The sequence below is a fragment of the Talpa occidentalis genome, unplaced genomic scaffold (assembly GCF_014898055.3).
Source record: "Talpa occidentalis isolate TD23 unplaced genomic scaffold, MPIMG_talOcc4v2.1 talOcc4.11, whole genome shotgun sequence".
Lineage (NCBI taxonomy): Eukaryota > Metazoa > Chordata > Mammalia > Eulipotyphla > Talpidae > Talpa > Talpa occidentalis.
In genome coordinates, this window is record NW_023601104.1 from 94,917,736 (window position 1) to 94,925,978 (window position 8,243).

Sequence of the window (8,243 nt, forward strand, 5' to 3'; positions counted from 1 at the left end):
AAGGAGGCTGCTGGATAAAGCCCCGTGCATTTCTTCGCCGGGGTTAGCTCATGCAGCTCCCTTGCTGGATTTCCCTCATTTCCTCCCTCCAGCCCCAGGGAAGCAGGGACACGCTGTTTTATAGAGCAGAAAACAAGGCCCAGAATGTCAAGCTGGGCTGCCAGCAGGTAGCCGCACGTGTCTATTTAAATGAAAAATCAGTAACACTTAAAACTCTCTGCCCTCGCTGCCTGGTGCCTTTCCAGGGCCTCCCCGCCAGGTGCGGCGCCCGTGCCCACGCGCGGGGCGTCTCCAGCACCGCAGAGCCGGGCTGTGCTGGGCAGCCAGGGTCTGGGCCGGGCAGCCAGGGTCTGGGCCAGGTCTCCCGACTTCCAGCGCAGGGCAATTTCCAGCCGCCCCACCCGGTGGGAAGCGGAGGGTGCGGTGTGCGGGAGAGCGCCCAGAAATCCCCCGGTCCCGGGAGCTGGAGACCCGCCCTGCCGGGAGCAGGTGGTCAGGCGTGAGTCATCTTTCTCCAAAAGCAATTTCTAGTCCCTGATTTGTATGAACTAGTGAGAGCTGCTCCAAGCACGACTGCAATCATGGGGGGGAGGGGGGATGGGCTTCTGTCATTTTCTAACGGAACAGGACACGTGCCTGGGCCGCAGGGTGCCGGGGCTCCTCGTCCCCAGAGCTGGCCCAGCCTGGGCCCTGGGCATCTCGAGAGGCCTCTTTGCCACCATCTTTCTCCACCCAGTGGACAGAGCCTGGCAGAGGCTCCCGCCTGGCGGTGCCCTCGCCGGCCAGGCCACCCTGTCCACCTGCTGTAGGAAGCTGGGCCACGGCTGCCCGAGGTTAGGAGGCCTGTGCTTCAGTCCCGTGGTGCGCGTCGTCTGGGGGACCCTTGGTCCTGGTGCTCCACCGGGATCGGGCAGGGCAGGGTCTATTTGTGGGATCACTTCTCTCTCTCAAGCGCCTTCCCCTTTCCTGCCCTAGAAACACGGGTGTCCTGGTTCCCCCACTGTCAGCCTTGGGGAAGGGGCTCAGACGCACCTGCCCGCAGGGCGCACCTCTCTCTGAGCAGGGAGGCGTGACGTTTCAGCGGGACCCCTTTCCCCACGCACAGGGGGCTTTGTGGGACCTGAGCAAAGGCTGTCCATTCCCTCGCTGTGGGCTGCATCGGGGCCAGCAGAGGGCAGGGCCTTGTCCAAGGCCAGCATTGCTGACTGAGGGGCCGCTTGAGCGCCCTGGTCTTGCCTTTGGAGTCTCAGGAGAGTGACTGCTGGGGCCCGTGGCCTCACCTCCTTCCCACCCTTCGGGCCCTCTGTGTGGACTTGCACCCACCCTTGGGTGCCTTGGGTTCTTCTCCAGAGAGGGGGGCCTGGGGGCCTGAGCCCCAATTCCCAGAGCTGGCTTGGGAAGGCAGCACCCTAGGGGTGCACAGGTTCTATACCAAGCTGTTACCTGCCCAGACCCAATCCTGCCCCAAGGCCAGGTGTGAACTTGACATTCTCAGCTGCTCCTTCCCTCTTCCTCACCGCCAGCAGGGCGCCGAGCCCTCGGACGTCTCCTCTGCTCCCTGTCCTCCGCAGTCCTGCCACGGCACGCGGGTTCACTGCCATCGCCCCCTAACTGGGCCTCTCCTCTTCCCTGGCCACCTCCAGCAGTCAGGGTACCCTGGTGAGCCTCCAGACTGACCAGCGCCTCCCCTGGGGGAGGGGCGGGAGTAGGTGCTTCTCCATCATGGGCAATAGAGATGGCAAACTGATTTTATTCCACATGCCTTGTGCATTAATCTTTAAGAAGAGCTCTGAAACCATGTCCCACCTGGTGGGAAGGCATATTTGGTCAATTACAGGTATGCATGTGCCCATGCGTGCACGTCGTGTTCTGCAACTGCTGACTACAGGTGAACGTTTATCCCTTAGCATGGCGCTTAGGCCTTTTGTAATCTGACCGTGCCCACCTCCTTTGCATTATTTCCTCTTGTTCCCTTCACCTCACCAAGTATGTGCCACTTTGCCCATCTCCCCACATCCTTACTGCTGCTCACACTCTTTCTTCTGCCTGGAAGCCCTCTCCCCTCGCCAAACCTGTCCCTCCCAGCTCAATAGTTCACCCTTTGCAAGATGGTGTTTCTCTCTCTCTCTTTCTCTCTCTCTCTCTCTCTCTCTCTCTCTCTCTCTCTCTCTCTCTCCTCAGTAGAAAAATCCAGGGAAGGGCCCTGATTGGCTTTCCTGGGCCACATGCTCACCTCTGCACCTGTCAGCTGTGGCCAGGTGGTGGGCTGTGGGAGAACATAGCACAGGGAGGGGCCTGGAGACCAGGGTGGGGGATGGAGGGCTGCCCGCTGCAGACCCAGGCCAAGCCCCCTACTTCGGTGCATGCCTGTGGTTTTGTCCAGGGTGTGGGTACGGGAGGCTTGAGTGCTGGCAGAGGCCAGTGGTGGGTGGTTTCTGAGAGCTGATCCTTCCTCGGGAGTAAAGACTTTTGCTCCAGGCCAGGCAGCCAGAAATGAGCTAAGAGTGACCCAGGGCTTGGGTGCCTCCAGGGGCCATTGTTGCTGCCCCTCCTGTGCAGAACTGGGGTGGGGGGCTGGGAATGACTTCCCCAAGTTCACGGGGTGAGTTGCTTGCACAGCCTGGACCCCTTACCCCGCCTCGACGTCCCAGCTGTGGCTCTTGTTGTGGGAGCTTCTAGCTGGCAGCTCTGTGACTTCCCAAGGCTTTGAGGGGTGGGGGGCAGTGGGCTGGACTTTTCTCCAAATTCCGGGGTCACCTTGGAGCACTCTCCTTGTAATTCTTGTTTCTACTGCCTGGAGTTTTCTCTGTCTCCGTATGTTAAAAAGAAAGAAAACAATTTAACGACAACAACACAAAAAAACTTAGATCATTTAAAAAAAATACCCAAAAGTCTGACTTATGTGAAATTTAATTTAATTTATTTTTATACCAGCAGCTGTCAGTTCAAAGAACAACAACAAAGTAGCCATCTGTGCTTAATTTCATCAATCCACTGTCGATGGTCACGTGAGCCTGGCTTTTGGACTGAGGCAGCGCACGTGGCCAGACCTCAGTCCCCCCCACCCCATGGTCCTGGGGGTTGGGGGGGCAGGAGCCTGGTGCCCTGTGGGCAGCGGAGGGCAGCGCACCTGTTGCCAGTGAGGGGAGGCCAGCGCTCTTCTCAAGACACAGTCCCCAACCCCCTGGGTGTTTATGCCGCTTAGCCCCCCACTAGCTGGCTGCTTCCTCCCACCAGTGGTGAGTGAGTGGCACTGCAGCCCTGCCGACTCGATGGGGAAACTGAGTCTCAGAGGGCTCTCTTGTCCAGGGTCATATGGCCAATAAATAGAGCGGACCCTAGTGGGACTCTTGGGACTTATATTCTCCTGAGCTTAAAACTACTGCCAACTCCCGGGAGGCCTGGGGTCAGCGAGCAGGCGCAGAGGGGGGCTCTTGTTCCCTCCCCACCTGCTGGGCTCTGTCCAGGGCACAGCAAAGTGTAAGGGCGCAGCTGGCATCCCTGGGTGGTTCCCGGGTGCTGGGTTAAACTCCTCCGTGGACGGCTGCATGCGCTCATCTGTTGGTTGGTTCGTTCCTCAGGGCTTTCCAAGGAAGGCGCTGGCCTCCTTCCTGTCCACAGACCCCAGGTGAAGGCGTGGAGCAGACACAGGGGATGGTGGTGGCTGCACGGCCTGACCTGGCCCCTGAAGAGGGTGCTTATCCAAACCACTAGAAAATCTGTCCCAGTGACCGGAGGCCGCAGGACCCAGGGGCTCCCGCGGGGTCAGGGGGTCAGCCAGGCCTCCTTCCTGCTGCAGGTGAGGCCTAGAGGCAGAGGGACCTGCGCGGGGGGCTCGGTCAGCAGCTGAGCCTGCCTAGACTGGGCAACCTCAGGCTTCGTCTGTCCTCCCTGAGGTAGCTTGGGGTTCGGGGTTTCCAGGGCCCTATTACTTTGGAATTCTGAGAGCAAACCCTCCAATATGAACTAGGCCCTTCCAGAGTCAAGAAGGGGGTCACTTGGCAAAACCTTCCAAGCCCTCCCCCCCAAAATGACCAAACCCCCAAAGGAAACCAAAAGAACCCCCATTAGGGATTCCTGGGCAAGTCACAGCTTTATTTACTGCTGAATTAAGAGAAGTAAGAGTGAGCAAGTCAGAATCATTAAAATATAGATCAAGGAAGTCACATTTTTCGATTTGCCATATTAAAGAGAAGGGGGACACGCCAATTGGCTTGTCATCTTCTCGTTAAATAACAGATGGCGGCTGAGTCACTGCTCCCGGCAGTCAGGACGCTGCTGTCTGCCGGCTTCCTCCTGGGGCCGAGCTGCTCGGTGGGGAGGGCCTGGGGGGCCGGGGGCTGAGGGGCAGGGGAGGAGGAAGTCCCTCCTTCTTCCACCTCCTCCCTCAGTTCATCCCTCTGGCCCCTGGGCCCTCCACTTCTCCCCTCCCCACTCACAAATGTACTGAGCGCCCCATGTGCCCCTGTGCCCAGGGAGGGAGGGCCCAGACCAGAAGGGAGTCAGAAAATGGGCAAGAATGTGACACCTGAACTCGGGTTGTGGGGGATACCCAGGGGCCGCGGGGGCCTTACCCGCGGGGAGCAGGACCAGGCCCGCAGAGAACTTGGGCAGGGGTTCTCCTCTCTAAGGAAAGACACCCCAGCACCTCTGCCCCTCCCACATGTGCTTGTCGGGCACCAGGCCCCGGGCAGGGTGGGCACCAGGAGCCAAGTGCCTCCCCAAGGGGCAGTTTCCAGGGCAGTCATTTGTGCATCTCTTGCCCTGACGAGCTGATGCGTCACATTTGCCTTGGGGGGTCGTCCATGCAGACCCCAGTGCTCTCTCCTCACATGGGTGGTGTGCTCAAACACTGTCCCACAGAGCTCTTGGGGGGCCAATGCCCTTGTTATGGGGCCCCCAGGGCAGGAGGGGCTCACTGCCTTGGTGAGGCCCCCTGCAAGGTGTAGCTGGTCCAGTTGGGCTTCTGATAGGAGCGTGCTGACACCGTGGACGCCTGGCGGGGGGTGGGGGGTGGATATTTTAATGCTCTTCGCTCTTCCCGCCTGCAGGCTCTGGCCTGCTTTCCGTCTGTGTGTGTCTTCCTCAAGTTCCTTCATCAGAGCCTTATAGTTTTCTTTGTACAGATCTTTCACTTCTTTTTAAAAATCCATTCCCGTGTGTTTTATTGTGTTGACATGATGGTGAAGGGGATGCTTTATTTCGTTTCCAGATCTTGTGGCTTAATGTGTAGGAATGTCTGACTTCTGCAGGCTGAATTTATATCTTGCAGTAGCCATACTGTACTGGTGGGTTACTTCCACAGTTTTTTGGAGGAGAATTTTGGATTTTCTACATATTAAGTGACATTGCCTGCAAATAGTGACGCTTTTTCTTCTTCCTTTCCAATGCGGGTGCCTTCTATTTATTTTTCTTGCCTGATTGCTTGGGCGAGGACTTCAGACACTCTGTGGAGTGGGTTGGTCTTTCACTATTGTGGGATTTTAGCTATGACTTGCTGTATGTGAGTTTTATTGTACTGAGGTGTGTACCTTCTATACCTGTGTGTTAAGGGTTTTTATCTTGAAAGGAGGTTGTATTCTGTCAAACGCTTTTTCTTTATCTATCGACAGTCAGCATTGTTAGCCTTCTTTCTGTTGCTGTGCTGTAATGTTCTGCAGGGCGAACTGTCCTGGAAAGGCAGGGACAACGCCCACTCGGTCCAGGTGCTTGTAGTGGGCCAGCAGTCCACTGCTGAGCCAAGAGGACCCCAGCTCACTGCTGTGGTTGCTCCTCACGGTGTTGCAGGTTCTGTCCGAATCCCGGCCCCACATGGTGAGCCATCTTGCTTTTCCAAGATGCTTCCAGGACCTTGCTGTGAGTGACGGTGACTGCAAGCTTTGGTTTCCATTGTGTTCAGAAAGAAAGAGTGGGTAGCACTGTGGGTGTAAAACAGACACCCTCTCCCACAAACCCCTGCCTGGGGAATGGTCAGCTTAGTGGAGTGAACTTTGGTTGGGGAGTCCCAAGTGGGCTTTAATGGAGGAGAGACAGTCTAGCACTTTAGAACAGAGACTTACTTGATTCCCTGTCCTAACTTCAGTGTTTGTGTGGCTGTGGGTTTAGCTGGGTCCAGGCAGAGGGGGCTGGCACATGCCTTCTTCCTTCCCTGCCCCTCAGCCTCCTCCTGTACACCCGGGCTGGAGCCTTCCCTGCTGCCCGGGATGGGGGGCTCAGCAACATGGATGGGCCTCCCCAGCAGCTGGGTGGACCCCGGAGCCCGGAAATACCAACACTGGCTTTTCAGTCTCAAGCACACCAGAAGACAGGGCTTCAGAATGCTGGGGTCACCCCAGCTGCCCCCAGAGGCCAGATTTGGAGACTTTGGGATCCAGATGTTGTTGCTTTTCCTGGCGCATCTCTGCCCTGGGTCCAGGCATCTCCAGAGCGTGAGGCTGACATGGCCTGACATCAGTGGGTGAGCAGGCACATCCTCCACCCCACCTGCCCCAGAGCTCCCAGGCGCCTGCTGCTCCAGCCTGCCTGCCCCGACCTCAGCCTGCTCGGCTTGTCTGCCAGATAAATTAGGACATTCTTGGCATTTTTTGTGCAGCAACATCTGGTCTCACTGATCCACAGCCCCTGATGAATGGCTGTCCACGTCCTGTCTCCCCTCGCTGGCTCCCATCTTCCACCTGTTTGAAATCAATATTCTCTGATGTAAATTGTGGCCTGTCCTCTGTGCTGGGCCTCAGTTGATCTCTTTGCAGACAGTGCCACGGTTCTCTCCTGCAGGCTCAGTCTGTGAAATGATTTTAAGGATCTCGGCTGGCAGCCCACTGGGCCCAGCCTGGGTGGGCTTTCCTCCCCACACCAAAAAATTCAGAACATCTCCAAAGCTCATCCTCTCTCCCCAAATCTCCATTTGGCTCTCTGATCTCAGTGAAGGTCCCCATCACCTATCCCATTACCTAACCAAGAAATCTGCATGCCTACAACCCCATTAGCAAGTTTTGCAGCGTGATATTTTAGAATGATCTAGAACTTTCCCTCTTGTTTCCTGCTTGAAATAATGCTTTGATTTCCTGGCTTCCAGTCTTGCTCCTCTCCAGCCGCCCCCCACTCCTGGCCATGGGGATCACCTTTCGGTGACACGCACCTCCTTACGTCCACTCACCTTCGGTTCTCGGGGACATAGCCATGAAGCTGCCTGTGCCACCTCCCTCTGGCTCTCCTGCCTCTCATCTCTCAGTTAAGAAAGTCCTTTCACCTTCCTGCTAAGAAAGACAGACACCAATGACTTCCAAACCCAGTCCTTTCTGGACGTAATCAGGATTTCTTTGGGCCTTTAACTACTGTTAACTTCCCTGTTACCTGTCTGCCTCTGCGTGGAGTCTGGTGGTGGTGGTGCCATCTCCCAGCTCCCTTCCTCGGCACTGGGGATGTGGTGTACCCCATCCTGAGCCTGAGAGGCAGGTCTCCCTCCCCCACCTGCCCTTTCTCGGCTTCTCAAGCAACCTGGGATGCTCATGTGGAAGAGGTAGAGCCGCAGGTGCAGGGGTCCAGGCCTGAATCACAGCTTAGGGGACAGCTACCTGCGGACCGGAATGCCAGTTGTAGTAAGTACAAACTTCTGTCAGGACGTTCTTGAGTTGTTTATAGCAGCAACTAATCTGACCTGAGCCGAGGGCTAGCAAACCACAGCTTGAGGGCCAACTCCGGCCACCGCCTGTTTCTATAAAGTTTTATTGGCACACCCCCCACCACAGACATGTTATCTCAGAGGTAAGTGACACTGACAGAAGTCATGTGACCTGCAGGGCTGAGCTCATTACTCTCTCTCTAATGATTTATAGGGAGGTTCACTGCGCTGGTTCCTGCTGTGTTTGGTTCCCTTACCTGACTGGGTTCTAGAAATCACCAGTCTGTCTAATTTGTTTGCATAAAGCACCTGGAGCAATGAAGGCAGGGATGCAGCTCGGTGGCTCTTGTTTCCCACTGGAACTTTGGATGAATAAACTAGTGAAAATATAAATTTTATGCATTCAGACTCGTGAGCTCAGAAAACCAGGAATGCAGATGGGAACTGGGTTCGAAACCTCCCCCCGGGGGCGGGTAGGGAACAGGAAGTGGTGGGCTCTTCTCCCCACCTCCACCCAGAGGTCTTTGAGGAGCCGGGGGAGCCTTGACCGCTCCTGGCCCTGGGGTGGGGGTGGAGCAGGTAGTGGTGCCAGGGAGGGCAGGAGTGTGAAATGGGGGTGGGG

General features: G+C 56.7%; 1 long non-coding RNA gene across 1 annotated transcript; it reads left to right on the forward strand.

The window, feature by feature from the left end:
* The first annotated feature begins 2,942 nt into the window (after positions 1-2,942).
* LOC129145426 (uncharacterized) lies at positions 2,943-7,993 on the forward strand. Its single transcript, XR_008550967.1, has 3 exons — positions 2,943-3,239; positions 3,582-3,799; positions 7,836-7,993. It is a non-coding gene; the product is annotated as an uncharacterized LOC129145426 (long non-coding RNA).
* Positions 7,994-8,243: the final 250 nt, after the last annotated feature.